General features: G+C 37.3%; 1 protein-coding gene across 1 annotated transcript in view; it reads right to left on the bottom strand.

Annotated features, from left to right (window-relative positions):
• Positions 1-10,171, bottom strand: part of LOC118149687 (uncharacterized) — a 325,586-nt gene extending 315,415 nt beyond the window's left edge. Inside the window, exon 1 of the mRNA XM_078357606.1 lies at positions 9,990-10,171. The gene's annotated coding sequence lies outside the window, so the exon portion shown is untranslated. The remainder of the gene's footprint in view (positions 1-9,989) is intronic.
• Between the last annotated feature and the right edge of the window lie 5,981 nt (positions 10,172-16,152).

Genomic DNA, 16,152 nt, shown 5'->3' with positions numbered 1-16,152 from the left:
TGCTGCTTAATGTTTATAATCTTGCTTATAATGTTTATAATCTGAAGAATGCACCACTTTTTTTGCCACTTAATATTTGTTTTGTTATTTTAGGGGTGGTTCATGACAGAATAAAAACAGAATAATGTTCAGGGTCACTGCTATCCTTTTTTGAATATTAGTGCTAAATTACTTTTATGATTGCTTCTGTACATAAGAAAGCTTTTACTGATAATTTTCTACCTACCCTTCTGCGTTTTTTCATAAATATGTTCTATTAATAACATCACAGAAGAATAACATTATGATGTTATTCTCACATCCATGAAGTAAAATGGTCAAAGACCCCATATTCCAAATTCTGTTGTGCAGTGAGTTTTTTAAATTTTAGATTCCAATTTACTATGACAAGAATTTGTTACATCAAATGAGTAAAGATTAATTTAGAATGTTTCTATTTTAAGTATTTTGGAATTGGTAAGTTGAACCAAGATCAATATGGTTCATAACAAGAGCTATTTTGTTCCTCTTTTATATTTACAACTGTAATTTCTTTTGAACTTATTGGTTATTTAAAATTCTTCTGCTATATTAAAACCTACTTTTAATTTCATTTTTATAAGGAAATACAGTAGACTTCCAAAAGTGTGTTTTGAAACATAATACTAGAAACAACATACACGTATCCACCACCTAGGTTAGGAAAACAACAACAACAGCAACATTATCAGTACCTTAGCAACTATGGGATATATTTTTCCAATTGCTTACCTCTTCTCTCCCTTAGAAGCATCTGCTGCTATTAACTTTATAAAAATAATTTCCTTTGTTCTGTTTATTCATTTATATGAGCATCCCTATAATTAAGATGCATTTTAAAAAGTTGAGTATCTCAGACATTTCGCTTATGAATTTCCATCTTATACTAATTTATTTTTTGTAAGTATTTCTCTTTTCCCACATGAATATCTTGCCATATGTCTTCAATAATCTTGGAAGGAAGCTTACATTCTTTTTTCTTCATCTAAATCCCTAGTGTTAGCTTTACATACCACAAACTTTTCTTTTTTCCTATTAAATCATCCTCTTAACTTACATATTTTTGAACAGTTTCTTGTACTTATTTATTGGTGTGTACATATTTATAAATTGCGTATTATGGCCCAATTATGGCATATAGATATGATTTTACATACTTAAGTCAGTAAAAGTAACTTGCTTTTTCAACCAATTCTTGTATCTCATTATATTTGTCAAGAAATTAGAAAATTGGGTAGGGAGGTTGGGGAGGGATAACATGGGGAGAAATGCCAGATATAGGTGACAGGGGGATGGAGGCAGCAAACCACATTGCCTATGCAACAATCCTGCATGACCTGCACATGTACCCCAGAACCTAAAGTACAATAAAAAATATGTTTTAAAAAAAAGAAATTAGAAAATTATTCTGGGTACCTATGACATATACATACATGTATGTCATTGGTATTCACGGTTTTCATCCATGGTTCCTGGCTCAGAACTCTCAGAGCCTTTGATAGTTTTTCATTACAATGTTGGGGCACTTTAGCCCTCAGGAGCAGGTGTCATGAGCAAGCCTCAGGAAACAGAATCTCTCTCTCTAAACTTCTCCTGTCCTCCCTTTACCTGTCCAAGGCAGAACTCTTATCTGATTGTGCGTCAAAAGACCCTCATTCCAGAGAAGGTCCTGTCCTGTACTCTGGAGGAAGAAATGTTGCACAGAGGACAACAAGAATCTAAACAGGCATTGCTAGGTTTCCCCATTCAGCCTATTAATATGAGATTGTATCCTTTTTGTTCAATCACATTTCTACACGATCGTCAATCATGCCTATGATTCTTCATAAAAATCCAAGAAGTACTATTACATTTGGGATTAAGGAAAACAAAACCAAACCAAAAGGACTGGGTTCAAAGAGCTTCCACATAACTAAACACATGGAGGTTCCTAGATTATGGCATGCCCAGGGAGCACATGCAAGTTCCAAGCCCTTTCCCCCATATCCTGCCCTACACATTGCTTCATCTATGTTCTTTGTAATATACTTTATAATAAAACAAGTAAAGTAAGGTAAGCATTTCCCTGGGTTCTGTGAGCTGCTCCAGCAAATTAATTGAACCCAAAGAGAGGGGCATGAGAACCCCAACTTGAAGCCAGTGGGCTGGAAGCTCCAGAGGCTCAGACTTGCCACTGGTGTGGGGAAGGGGCTCAGTTTTGGGGACTGAACCCTCATTCCATGGGATCTGATGCTAGCTCTAGGTAGACAGTGTTGGAATTTAATTAGCAGACATCCAGCTGGTGTCTGCTGCTTGGTGTGTGGGAAAAAACTCCCACTCCGTTGGTCACAGAAGGCTTTTGTGTCCATGATTGCTATATTGGTATGAGAGCAGAGGAAAAACATGCTTGGAGAGTTTTCCCCAAACAGGGCCTAAATATAAGACCTATATTTATTCCCTCATACATTTAAACTGCTATTTTTTTTAATATCGAATTACTCCTATAATTTTTTATTCCATTTTAATTCCCATTTCTCATCTCCATGTTCATATAACAACTTTAACATTTTTCCATTTTCTAAACAAAAACTCAACTTTCATCTTTATAGAGTACTGATATCACACAGTAAAAAGGTGATAAGTTTAGGGCTTTTTCATATTTTACCAGTTATCTTGTTCATACTTAAAAAATCACACTCAATCATTTAGAGACAGATGTTCATCTCCATGTGTTTTATGATAGAAACAAAGGGAAACAATAAAAATGTCTAATAATTAGAGATTTCGCTAAATAAAATATAGTACAATCCTACAATAGAATACTAGAAACCTAATTAAAATTGGCGATTACCAGTTTTAGCCTATCAACAAGAGTCTCTTCACCTAGTAATAGCTGAGATATAAAAGCAAATGTCTCAGGGTGGCCCACAACAGATGAATGAAAAACATCGGGTTACAAAAGCCATGTCATTATATCTCAAGAAGGACAATTCTGTGGAACCATTCACTCCTCAGAGCTCCCTGGGGGATCAAGCTGAGGTTAAACTTTTGAAACCTCATCTTTGCCTAGCTTCTATCCTTGCTCTTCCTGCTTTTCTTATTTTCTTTTCAGGGCACTCAATCAATCACTGTACAAGAATCTTTCTTGAGTTCTGCTTCTAAGGGGACCCAGTGACCCAAAGAACCACTGACAGAAGTGATCCTAGAAAGCAGGCTCTAAGGCTGAGATTCTGGATCATTCACTGACTGGCTGTCAACAAGGACCCCAAAATTAGTAGTGTTTTTTGGCATGCTATAGCAGTAGTGCAACTGCTAAGACTTGAACAGGAATGGAATACATGTATGAAATAATGCATTGGCTTATGCCATACTTCCAGATTTAAGAGGAATACGGAAAGCGGTAAGTATGTAAGTATTGATATAAGAGTTAAAAAGAAATTATTTAGACAGATAGCGAGGTTATGTTAGTCCTCAGTAAGGTTTCACTTTTAATGAAAAGCAGCCCCAAAATTGTTTTCTTCTCTAACAAAGAGCAGCCTATAAAACTGAGCTGCAGATATAAACAAGCAAGCTGAAAGCTTATATGGGTGAATGCCAGCAGTTGTGCCCATAGGAATATACTACCTGGGACTAGGCACCAATATGGTGGCTCCATCTTCTTGTGGCTCCAGCCACGTTTACACTAAAGAGCACACAAGATGGAGCCACCAAGTGGAAAGTCCATTTGCATAAGATTAGATGGGGTGACTAGCCTTCCTCACCTCTATGTAAACATCACACCTGGTCAAACCCATTTGTGAGTCCTACATAAATCAGATGCTGCCTCCTCAAGCCTGCCTATAAAATATGCTGTAGTCCTTCACTTTACCTTTTTCAGATGCCTCTCCCTTGCAAGAGAGAGCGAGCTGCTCTCCTCTCTCCTTTCTTCTGCCTACTAAACTTTCCTCTCCTTAACCCATCCATGTGTCCGTGTCCTTAATCCTCTCAGCATGAGACAATGAACTCCAGGTATGAACCTCAGGTATTTACCCAATTCAGTATCACAGAATTGAACTGCTGTTACTTAGCATTAGTGGTACTATGAAGAAAGGAAAGGATGAATAATCACAATTCAAAACAATGAGTGAAATTCTGAGATCTTTCTCTTGAGTTGTTTTGCAGTAAATTAAATAATAAAAATTCATAATAAAATGCCTCAAAAGAGACATAGGAGGATGCGATAACAGAATCTTAGCCCAAGCCTGACTCATAGCAAATTCACTGTGTTTAGAGACTAACCCAGAGATCATTTTCCCTGTTCTTAAACAAAAATTCAATATTTCTGTGGAGTATTAAAACAACAACAACAACAACCACAACAGAATGGAAGAATGAACATTTTACATATGAGCAGCTGGTAGAACCCTTACCTTGGTGCCCTGACCTGTGGAGTCAAAGCAAATATAATTACTAAAAATGCTCCATCCATTGCCAAAATAGTAAGTAAAAAAATAGCATTGTGGCTAGGCATGGTGGCTCACGCCTGTAATCCCAGCTTTGGGAGGCCAAGGCAGGTGGATCACCTGAGGTCAGGACTTCGAGACCAGCTTGGTCAACATGGTGAAACCCTGTCTCCACTAAAAATGCCAAAATTAGCCAGGTGTGGTGGCACACAGCTGTAATCCCACCTACTTGGGAGGGTAAGGCAGGAGAATCGCTTGAACCTAGAAGGCAGAGGTTGCAGTGAGCCGAGATCACCCCACTGTACTCCAACCTAAGTGACAAAGCAAGACTCTGTATAAAAAAAAAAAAATAGCAGTTTCCCTAAAGGATATGCAGAGATCAGACACACCTTCAGAAATGTAAAGGATATACGGTTACTGGTTAATTTCACATGTCAACTTGTCTGGGCCATGATGCCTAGATATTTCATCAAACACTATTCAGGATGTTTCTATGAGAGTTTTTGAATGAGATTTACATTCAAATTTGTGAACTTTGAGTAATGCAGACTGCCCTCCATAACATGGGCGGGCCTTATCCAATCAAGAAAAGACCTGAATAGAACAAAAACTTGATTTCCCTGGAGCAAGAGTGAATAGTCTCTCCCATTGCTTTCGACCTCATCTGCACATCAATTCTTCCTGTATCTACAGCAGACTGCCTTTGCAACTCTTTCCTGTGTCTCCAGCCCCTGGCCTCCCTAACTAGATTTTGGTCTGGCCAAGCCTCCACAATCACAGGAGCTAATTCCTCAAAATAAATTTCCCTATATATGCCTGTCTTACTGGTTTTGCTTCTCTGGAGAACCCTGACTAGTAAGGGCAGGTTGTCCTCATCTCATCCCCATTTAATTCATGGGTCTTATTCACAGGTCTTATTTCTATAAAAACTGGATGAATTATGTCGGAAAACAATGAACAATTTTAGCCAAGCAGTAATGCTGAATGTAGCTGCTGTGCCAGATATGGTACTTAGTAAAGATACCATAATTAGCAAATTAACATGGCCTTTGGTAAATGATATGTATCTTCTGATCTGGAGATTGCATTATTTTCAATATCTATCCACAAGAAAGGAGAATCAGAGGAAATATGCATTATGTAGGACAATGCATACTTGTGTGTATTGAAAAAATAATACATGTACTATATATAGATAAAAAGCAATATATAGCGGGATTACCAAAGCTTGATCTGTAAAGGCTAGATAGTAAATATTTTAAGCTTAGTGAGCAGAGAGGCAAAATGGAGGATATTATAAAGGCACTGATTTGCATTATCCATAAAATACGAATTTCCCAAACTTTTTACTGATGAAATTCAAAAGATAGTAGTCATATTTTAGTAAAGTTTTTTGAAGATACAAGTCTCCTAATAAAAATAGAATCCTTTTTTGTGTGGAGATAACATTTTGCTTAAAATGGGGGTACAAAGTTAGTCTTCCCAATTATTAAAATAGGTTGTAAGGTACACCTGTTTAAGCTAATCTGTAATGAGATTTTACATATTTAATCTTTGAAAATGTCTTTAACAAAGATGATACATATTACCAAATACTGATATCAGTCATGAGCATATGATATTAATTGAGCATATTCATCAATTGGAAGGAATTCATAGAATTATAGTAGATTCTTTTCTTGATAATTGCAGTTTAACATTTCATTACATTGTATATTAATCACTTCCAATTGACGGTTAGATAGAAGCTCCTCAATCACAAAGTTAAATGGATTTTAAAACATGAAAATTTCCTTTGCACTTAAATCAAGTTCCAAAAACTGTTGCTGGAACTGTAGGTTGAGCTTGGAAAAAAATACTCCAAATTTCATATTGGAATATAGATCTCACTCCTTGTTTTGGCTTTTGACATTACAAGGTATGTACAAAAAAGCTGACATTATTCTGATTTAAACAATGTTAACAGTGAAATGACTCTACTGCAGCACATAACTGTGATTTGCTATTGAATCAATTTAAAAAATTATCAAGTCTGCAGCAAAGATAAATTTCAAAGCCATTCATTTTCTGACATACTGGTTGAGAGAGATTCTTCTCACTTAGAAAAGTTTCAGTCTTGGCCCTGAGCTCAACCATTCAAAATAAAACTTTACAATTGCAAAGTCGCTGAAATTTTGTGTGGTAAATAAATTAAGGATAGCCAGCTTCTCTTCTAAACAAAAACTCACAGAACAAATGATATTTAAGTTGGCAAAAGCAGTGAAGTTCACTGTTAACACTACTGGTTCAATAACACAAAAAAAGAGATTCAAACATTTTCCACAAAGTACCTGCTGATAAATAATACAATGATTAACTATGGCTTTTGTCCAACTAAGTCTTTTTCTGCTCCACATATATCTTTACCAGTAATAGTTATAATACATCTTAGCAGATTCCACTTCAGGTTATACTAATGTTTTTTAAACATTTTTGCCTGTAGTTGTCTCAAAGAGACTATTCAAGAGTCAAGAAAATCATTTGCCTTTTTTTTTTCCTGCCTTGTTTTATAATTGATGTTATTCCCAGTGTCCCCAATTTTCCTTACGGAAAGGCTAATAATCTTTAAGATGTTAATTTTCTCATGATACATATCTTCAGCTACTACAACAAAAGATAATTGAATTAACTCACTATCAGTAATTGATTTTCCTTGCTTGAGTAACAAAAGTACTGCTTAGAAACCTACTTTGGTGCAGCCTCATTTACATTTTTTGTTTTGTATTCTTGAGAAAGGGTCTCATTCTGTCATCCAGGCTGGAGTGCAGTGGCTTAATCTCACCTCACCGCAACCTCCACCTCCTGGGTTCAGGAGATCCTCCCACCTCAGCCTCCCAAGTAGCTGGGACTATACGCATGTACCCCCATGCCCGGCTAACTTATTTTTTTGTATTTTTTGTAGAGATGGAGTTTTGCCATATTGCCCAGGCTGGTCTCAAACTTCTGGACTCAAGTGATCACTTGTCTCAGGCTTCCAAAGTGCTGGGATTACAGGTGTGAGCCACCAGGACTAGCCCATTTATGTGTGTGTGTATGTGAATAAATTATACTTCATAAGATATCCCATCTGAAATTTTCTACCTTTTCTGATCATTGCTTTCCTATGAGTTGAAAACACTGTGCTGAGAGCTTAGTCTGGTAAAGTTGATATATATTATTTTAGCATAGCTATAATGTCACTGCATAATACAATACTTTGTCATTTAATTCAATAAAAAATTATCCACAGCCCATTGTGTCTTAAAAGTTTAACACTCAAATCCACTTTCTCTCTTCTTGATTTGACACAATGCATATTCACTGGTGATTTTTTAAAATGTCACATGAGAATGATATCATGTTATCATGTGACTCTTGATAAGCTATTAAGTTGTGACAATATCACTGAGACTTGTAGTGTGCTGTAGAAGAATGCAAACTGAGAATAATGTCAACACAGTCTCCACCACAACTACTTTGCCCACTGCAGCAAAAAACTGCCATAGACAATATGTAAACAAATAAGCATGAATGTGTTCCAATAAAATTTTATTTATAGACACAAATTTTATATAATTTTTACATACCAGAAAATATTATTCTTCTTTTGATTTTTTTTCAAACATTTAGAATGTTTTTTAAAAAAATTCTTAGCCCATAGGCTGCATAAAAAGAGGTAGCAGGCCAGATTTGGCATGTGAAACATAGTTTGCCTAATTGACATATACTGTCATAGTCTTTCCCTCAAGTCTATGTTAATTCTGCTGTCACAATATAATCAAAAGGGACCTGAACCATCTGAACATTTCAAATAACATGATATTGGTCCACTGTGCTGATGGCATCATATTCATCAAACCGGATTCACCAGAAGTACCAAATATATAGAATATCTTAGCAGAAAAGATGTACTCCAAGCATCAGGAGATCAAACATACAAAGACAGAGACTCCTGTCCCAATGATTAAGGTTTCAAGGGTCCAGTAGTATAGGACATGCTGGATCTCTTCTCCAAATTAAAAATGATTGCACTTTATACCTCCAATACTAATGCAAAAGTATAAAATATGGTAAACTTCTTCAGAATAGATGCACATTTGAGAATACTGCTCTGACTCACTATCAATTGATGTGGAAGACTGCCTCTTTTGAGTGGGGCACAGAGCATAAAGAGTTCTACAGGTTGAGGTTATTAGATAACAGCTGTGTTACTTAGGTAATATGACTTGGCAGATCACATATACTGGAGATGCCAAAACCAGTCAAAGGCATTAAAAGAAAACTACAGACTGATACCTCTCATAAACATACACATAAAAATCCTCAACAGGCCATGCGTGGTGGCTCAAGCCTGTAATCCCAGCACTTTGGGAGGCCGAGGAGGGTGGATCACGAGGTCAAGAGATTGAGACTATGCTGGTCAACATGGTGAAACCCCGTCTCTACTAAAAATACAAAAAATTAGCTGGCAACGGTGGTGTGTGCCTGTAGTCCCAGCTACTCGGAAGGCTGGGGCGGGAGAATTGCCTGAACCCAGGAGGTGGAGGTTGCGGTGAGCCGAGATCGCGCCATTGCACTCCAGCCTGGGTAACAAGAGTGAAACTCCATCTCAAAAAAAAAAAAAAAAAAGTCCTCAACAAAATATTAGCAAGTCATATACAGAAATACATAAAAGGAATAATGAACATGATCAAGTGGGGTTTATTAGGGAATGCAAGGCTCATGTGGTATTTAAAAATCAACCAATATAATCATCAATCTACCAACGTCTTTAAAAAAAAAATCCACATGATAATACCAATTGATGCAGAAAAACATTTGACAAAACACAGTTTATTTCTATAATAAAAATTCAGTAAACTTAGAAGGAACTTACCAAACCTAATAAAGGGAATTCAAAGATGATCTATAGCTAACCATACCTATAGTTAAGGGCTAATTTTCCTCCTAAAAATGGAGACTTGGCCTGGTGTGGTAGTTCACACCTGTAATCCCAGCACTTTGGGAGGCAGAAGTGGGCAGATCACACAAGGCCAGGAGTTCAAAACCAGCTGGGCCAACATGTCAAAATGCTGTGTCTCTACAAAAAATACAAAAACTAGCTGGGCATGGTGGCACATGCCTGTAATCCCAGCTATTCATGTGGCTAGGGTATGAAAATCACTTGAACCTATGAGATGGAGGCTGCAGTGAGCCAAGATTGCACCAATGCACACCAGCCTGGGTGACAGAACAAGATCCTCAAAAAAAAAAAAAGGTAATTTGATTAATATGTACAAAAGGTAGCCTGGGCAACAAAGTGAGACACTGTCTCAACAACAACAACAACAATAACAACGACAAAATTAGGTGGGCATGATGGCTCACATCTGTAGTCCCAGCTAATCAGGTCGGGTGACTGCCTGAGCCCAGGAAGTTGAGGCTGCAGTGACTCATGACTGTACCACTGCACTCCAGTCTAGGCAACAGATTGAGGACTGAGACCCTGTCTCAAAAAAAAGAAAAGAAAGAAAAAGAAAAAAAAATACAAACCAGTTTGAGCTCTTCTTGTTTCTTTAACATTCTTGTAAGTTTTAGAATCAGCTTATCTATAAGAAAAAAAAAAACTGTTGGGATTTTGTTTTCAATCTAGATGCCTTTTTTTTCATTTTTTCACGAATATTTTGACCACCAGTCCTAAGGAAGTCTTACCCAAATCAATAAAGAGGAAAGAAAAAAAACCAAAAAATAAAACCATAAGGATTAGAGTAGAATAAATACAACTGTACATTCACAGAGGACATGATTATTAATTAGATTATATGGATGCAACACAGATAAAATAAAATGCAACATAAAATGCGAAGGAATCTATAAAACCAACAGACAAAAAACAACAAAACACTAGAACTAATATGTGAGCAAACATAATCATAGGATACAGATCTACACAAAATAATATTCATTTTATGTCTGTACACTAGCAATGCACATTTGGAAACTGTAATTAACACAATACCATTTAAAGGCTAAGGCAGGAGGACCACTTAGGGCCAAAAGTTCAAGACCGGCCTGGGAAACATAGCAAGACCCCATCTCTACAAAAAATTAAAAAATTAGCTAGGTGCATTGGCTTGAATCTATAGTCCTAGCTACTTGGAAGACTGAGGTGGGGAAATCACTTGAACTCATGAGCATGAGGCTGCAGTAAGTTATGATCTTGCCATGGTATAACAGCCTGGGTGACAGAGTAAAAACTTGTCTCTAAAATGATGATGACAATAATAAAAAAAATGTCATTTAAATAGTTATTTTAAGATATACAGGTATTAGTGTAGCTAACCAAGTACTGAATATGTATGCTGAAAACTAAAAAGTACAGATGAAAAAAATCAAAGAAGACCTAAATAGAGACATACCATGTTCATAAAATGGAAGACTCAACTTAGTAAAGATGACAATTCCAAAACTGATCTGTAGATTTAAACAAACAAACAAATGACCACATATTCTATGATCCCCTTTATATAAAATGTCCAAACTATGGAGATAGAAAGTAACTTAGTAATTGCCTGTGCAAAGTGGGTGGCAGAGGTTGAGGGGAATATGAGTATGGTGCTTCCTTTTGGAAGAAATGAAAATGTTCTAAAATTGATTGCAGTAATGGCTGTACAACTCTGTGAATATACTAAATACCATTACATTTTATACTTTAAATGGGTGAATTGAATGATTTGTGAATTATATCTCAATAAGGTAGTTACAAAAAACCCCCCCATCAACCAACTATCTGCTATGTAGTTTAAAAAAAACAGAAAAACATTTTAAAACTATATAATACCATTTGACTCAATACTATCACTTTGAGAAATCTAATAAAATCAGAGATATGTAAGTAGCTTATCTATAAAAAATCTTTACTAAATTCAGGAAATATTAGAAATAACTTATAATTCCAATTATATGACTGGTCCAATAAGTCATGATACATTTGCATGATGAGTGTTTTAATTTTTTAAGAGCCGTGTAGTTCAGAAAAATCTGATGTGAAATACAACTTCAGTGAAAAAAAATTCAGTTATGAAAATATAAAATGCATGACTTATTTTTAAATTTTTGTTCATTTATTTTTTTTACTTAGCCTCATTCTGTTGCCAAGGCTGGAGTGTAATGGTACGATCTTGGCTCACTGCAAGCTCTGCCACCCGGGTCCAAATGATTCTCCCACTTCAGCCTCCCAAGTAGTTGGGATTACAGGTGTGCGCCATCACTCCTGGCTAATTTTTGTTATTTTTAGTACAGATGAAGTTTCACCATGTTAGCCAGGCTGGTCTCTAACTCCTAACCTCAAGTAATCTGCCTGCTTTGGCATCCCAAAGTGCTGGGATCACAGGCGTGCGCCACCATGCCCAGCCAAAATGCATAATTTTATTTTATTTTTGAGATGGAGTTTCACTCTTGTTGCCCAGGCTGTAGTGCAATGGTGCAATCTTGGCTCACTGCAACCTCTGCCTCCCAGGTTCAAGGGATTCTCCCACCTCAGCCTCCTGAGTAGCTGGAATTACAGGGGCCTGCCACCATGCCCAACTAATTTTTGTATTTTTAGTAGAGACAGGGTTTCAGCATGTTAGCCAGGCTAGTCTTGAACTCCTGACCTCACTTAGGTGATCCACTGGTCTCAGCCTCCCAAAGTGCTGGGATTACAGGCATGAGTCACCGCGCCCAGCCAAAATGCATGATTTTTAAAATGTCTTTATATGAAATACTTAGTAAAACCAATGGCCATTTAGATAGAAGGTTCATAGTCATCATCTCTGAATTGTAGTAATTTTTTTCTTTATTCTTTTATGTTTTCAAGGTATGTATTAACAGAAATTAAATTACTTCAATAATATGAGATAAGCAACGTATTATTTGATTTTCTGTTTTAAAATAGAAGATTAAAAACTAAGAACAGCAAGAGGAAAAAATAAAAGCAGCATAATGTATTGTCAATTTAAAGGTAGGTGGGAATGATTAATATTGTCACATGTACCAGAGAGGTAGACTAGATAAAACTTGAAAAGGTTCATTAGATTTCAAACAAGGAGGTTATCGTTAATGTTCTGGTAGATTTGAGAATATCATAAGCCACACAATAAGAGAGTAGAATACAATGAAAGTTAAGAAAGTAGAGATAATAAGTAAATAAATTGTTCTTAAAAAAAAAAAACAAAAAACAAACAGCTTTCACTTAGGATGTACAAAGCTTGAAAAAAAAAGCTCTCCCAAACTAACAAGACTGAACAATCTACAAATCATGACTTCCCTTGCATTTACTGCAGCTAAATTCAGAGGGAAACAAACCAAGCTGTAATCTAAGGAGAAACAAATGCCCCTAAGGAGCTATGGGATGTGAGAACTGACTTACTTTGGACAGGACACTAAACGAATATAGAAGAAATGAGTAAGAGGAATCCAGCTAAATTTTTTTTTTTTTTTTTTGAGACGGAGTTTCGCTCTTGTTACCCAGGTTGGAGTGCAATGGCGCGATCTCGGCTCACCGTTCCTCGGCCTCCTGGGTTCAGGCAATTCTCCTGCCTCAGCCTCCTGAGTAGCTGGGATTACAGGCATGTGCCACCATGCCCAGCTAATTTTTAGTATTTTTAATAGAGACGGGGTTTCACCATGTTGACCAGGATGGTCTCAATCTGTTGACCTCGTGATCCACCCGCCCTGGCCTCCCAAAGTGCTGGGATTACAGGCGTGAGCCACCGCGCCTGGGCTAAACTTTTTAATAAACTACTAAAGTCCAAAAGTGAGCTACTGTAAAAATATAAAACCCTGTGAACCACAGATTCATGGGGAATTTATACAAATGAACCTTTATTGAGTCCTCACAAGATAGACTCGGGGCAGGGAGGGAGACTGGAGAAAGTTTCCCTCTATGGTACACACAGGCTCAGAAGAGGCAAGTGGTCACTGCTGCAGGAACACCCTGATACTTCTCTGACAGAACAAAAACCTGAGGCCATTCAGAGAAAGGCAACAAACTATCCTGGATCCATAATATTAGAGATCTCCTAAGGGCTAGCAGAATCATTGAGAAATTCCCACCCCCAAGTCTCAGGTACACAAGGGCCTACCTAAGGCTCATGCCAAACCATGACAATACCATATCTACCTTGGTACCCACTACCAGAGTAGCCATCATCAAGTAACAAGAAAAAAGTGTGCTACTGAGAGAGGGACATCAAAGAAACATTCTCTGTGATACAAGCACACAAGGAAGACCTAAACCCAAGGGTTGAGTAGTAGCATTGATAAAAATTACTCTGCCTGGCAGGGCCTTGTGGCTCATGCCTGTAATCCCAGCAATCTGGGAGGCTGATGCAGGTAGATCACTTGAGGTCAGGAGTTTGAGAGCAACTAACATGGTGAGATCCCGTTCCTACTAAAAGTACAAAAGTTAACCGAGTGTGTGGCATACGCCTGTAGTCCCAGCTACTTGGGAGGCTGAGGCATAAGAATCCCTTGAACTTGGAAGGGGGAAGTTGCAGTGAACTGAGATCCTATCACTGCACTCCAGCCTGGGTGATGGAGTGAGACGTGGTCTCAACAACAACAAAACAAAAACAAAAACAAAAAAAACCCTCTGGCAAAGCAGCCTCAACCAGAAGCACATGGTAATGCTAGAATAATTTAAGGTAGCCAAAACCAAAGCAAAATCAAACCTAGTTCACCTTCTGACTAGACTGAGTTGACTCTAACATTATAGCAAAGAAGTCAGCCAATTTCCAAGCATAAATATTATTTACCTCAGTCTCTACAATCCTACACACAATGTCCAGCTTTCAAGCACATGCACAGGCACATAAGAAAAGCCATGGAATGGAGAACATATGGCAGTTGAGAAAGTTGATGAAACTCATATACCTGATACCATCTATTTTGTCTCTAAAGTAACGAGCAACCAGTTATCAACTAAGAATATGTGAAGACAAAGGAGGGTAGAAAGTCTAAGGAAAAAAAATAGAAGTTTCAAGTTAATACTCTGAGGCAGTGGTTCTCCAACTTTATTGTGCATTAAAATGACATGGAGGGCTTACAAATTGCTTGGATCCCACAGCTAGTTTATGATTCAGTAAGTGTGGATAGGGTCTGAGAATGTGCATTTCTAATAAGTTCCCAAGTAATGGTGATACTTCTGGCCAGGGACCACACTTCTAAAACCTCTGCTCTAGAGAACAGGAGGAATGAATGGGGACATGAGAACTACTCCAGTTGAGGGCCACCAAAACTGATTCGCCTTTGGGGATTTGCTGAATGGGTGTGATAAAGGAAAAAATGTCAAAGCACTGAGGGAAATGACAAGAAACTTGCTCAAGTTTTGATTCGTAAGACCTAGATTGAATAAGGAGCAAAGACTGGAGTAATTTTGCTAGATTGTGAGAATTTAAATGTCAAAAGTACTGAAGTCTAAATTCCATTAAACAAGTGAAGTGGGAAAAGGAAGTGAGTTGGGTGAATGATTATGGATAGAGATGAGGATAATATAAGATTTCAGGAGTACAGACATCTTGGGTAGCAAGACACAAAAGATAACTCAAGTTGAGGATGTCAGGAAACTGTGTGACCATGTTATCAGATAGCCCATCTCCACTAGACCCAGTGATGGCATCTATTATAGAAAAATACCATGATATGAGATTGGAGAAAAGACTATCCAGTATGAAGCTTTATTTAACACAAAGGAGTAACTTGAAGATTGGTGTAAGTCGACCCCATGAAAAAATAGCCATATTGTTGAAAAATAGTTGTATCTTTGGAGATTATTTTTAGTAGAGAACAGAGGAGTGATGGCTTATAAACAACAGAAAGGAACTTACAGAATCCACTCATGTCTCAGTATCTGCTGAGTTCCAGGACCATCCAGGATACCCCAAATCCATGGATGTCCAAGTTCCTTATATAAAATGGTTTAGTATTTGCATGTAACTTATCTGCATCCTCCCATACACTTTAAATTATCTCTAAATTTAATATCTAATACAATGTCAATACTATGTAATTTGTTGTTATGCTATACTGTTTTTTATTTGTATTTTTACAACTAAGCTTTCTGATGTTGTATTTTGTTGTTGTAGTGTCATTTTTTATTGTGTGGGGGGCTTGACCAGCAGATGGGGATATTTGAACAGACTGAACTGATGCCACCAAAGGAACACTAGTGCAGATATACTGGTAAAAGATAAGTTCATTTCTTGGCCTCTTCAGTCTTGGTGAAAATCATAAGAGCACCCAAGTGGTGGAGAAACCTTCTTTATGAAGGAGCATATGGTAAAGACTGGTGGCTTGGAACATTAACCCCAAAGAGAAGTTACAAGTCATTATTTCTCAAGACCCTCATTTACCCTCTAGTGGCATCAACCTAATTCTGAAGAGAGAAAATATGTGTTTTAATCTTTAGTTAATTTTAGGTAATTGAAAAGCAAGAAAGTTAAAATTTCACTTTGTAGATTATCAAGACTAGTTGTTACTGTCTTAGTGTTTCATTTACACCTCTATAAGAAGGTGGCAAGGACTTAGAAGAGCAGATAAAAATCAAATATGTGGCTGGGCATGGTGGCTCATGCCTGTATCCCAGCACTCTGTGAGGGTGAAGCTGGTGGATCACTTGAGGCCATGAGTTCGAGACCAGCCAGGCCAATGTGGTCAAACCTTGTCTCTACTAAAA

Source organism: Callithrix jacchus, chromosome 20 (genome assembly GCF_049354715.1).
Source record: "Callithrix jacchus isolate 240 chromosome 20, calJac240_pri, whole genome shotgun sequence".
Taxonomy (NCBI): domain Eukaryota; kingdom Metazoa; phylum Chordata; class Mammalia; order Primates; family Cebidae; genus Callithrix; species Callithrix jacchus.
The sequence above is the reverse complement of the archived record's forward strand: the minus strand, read 5'-3'. Positions and strand labels throughout refer to the sequence as shown.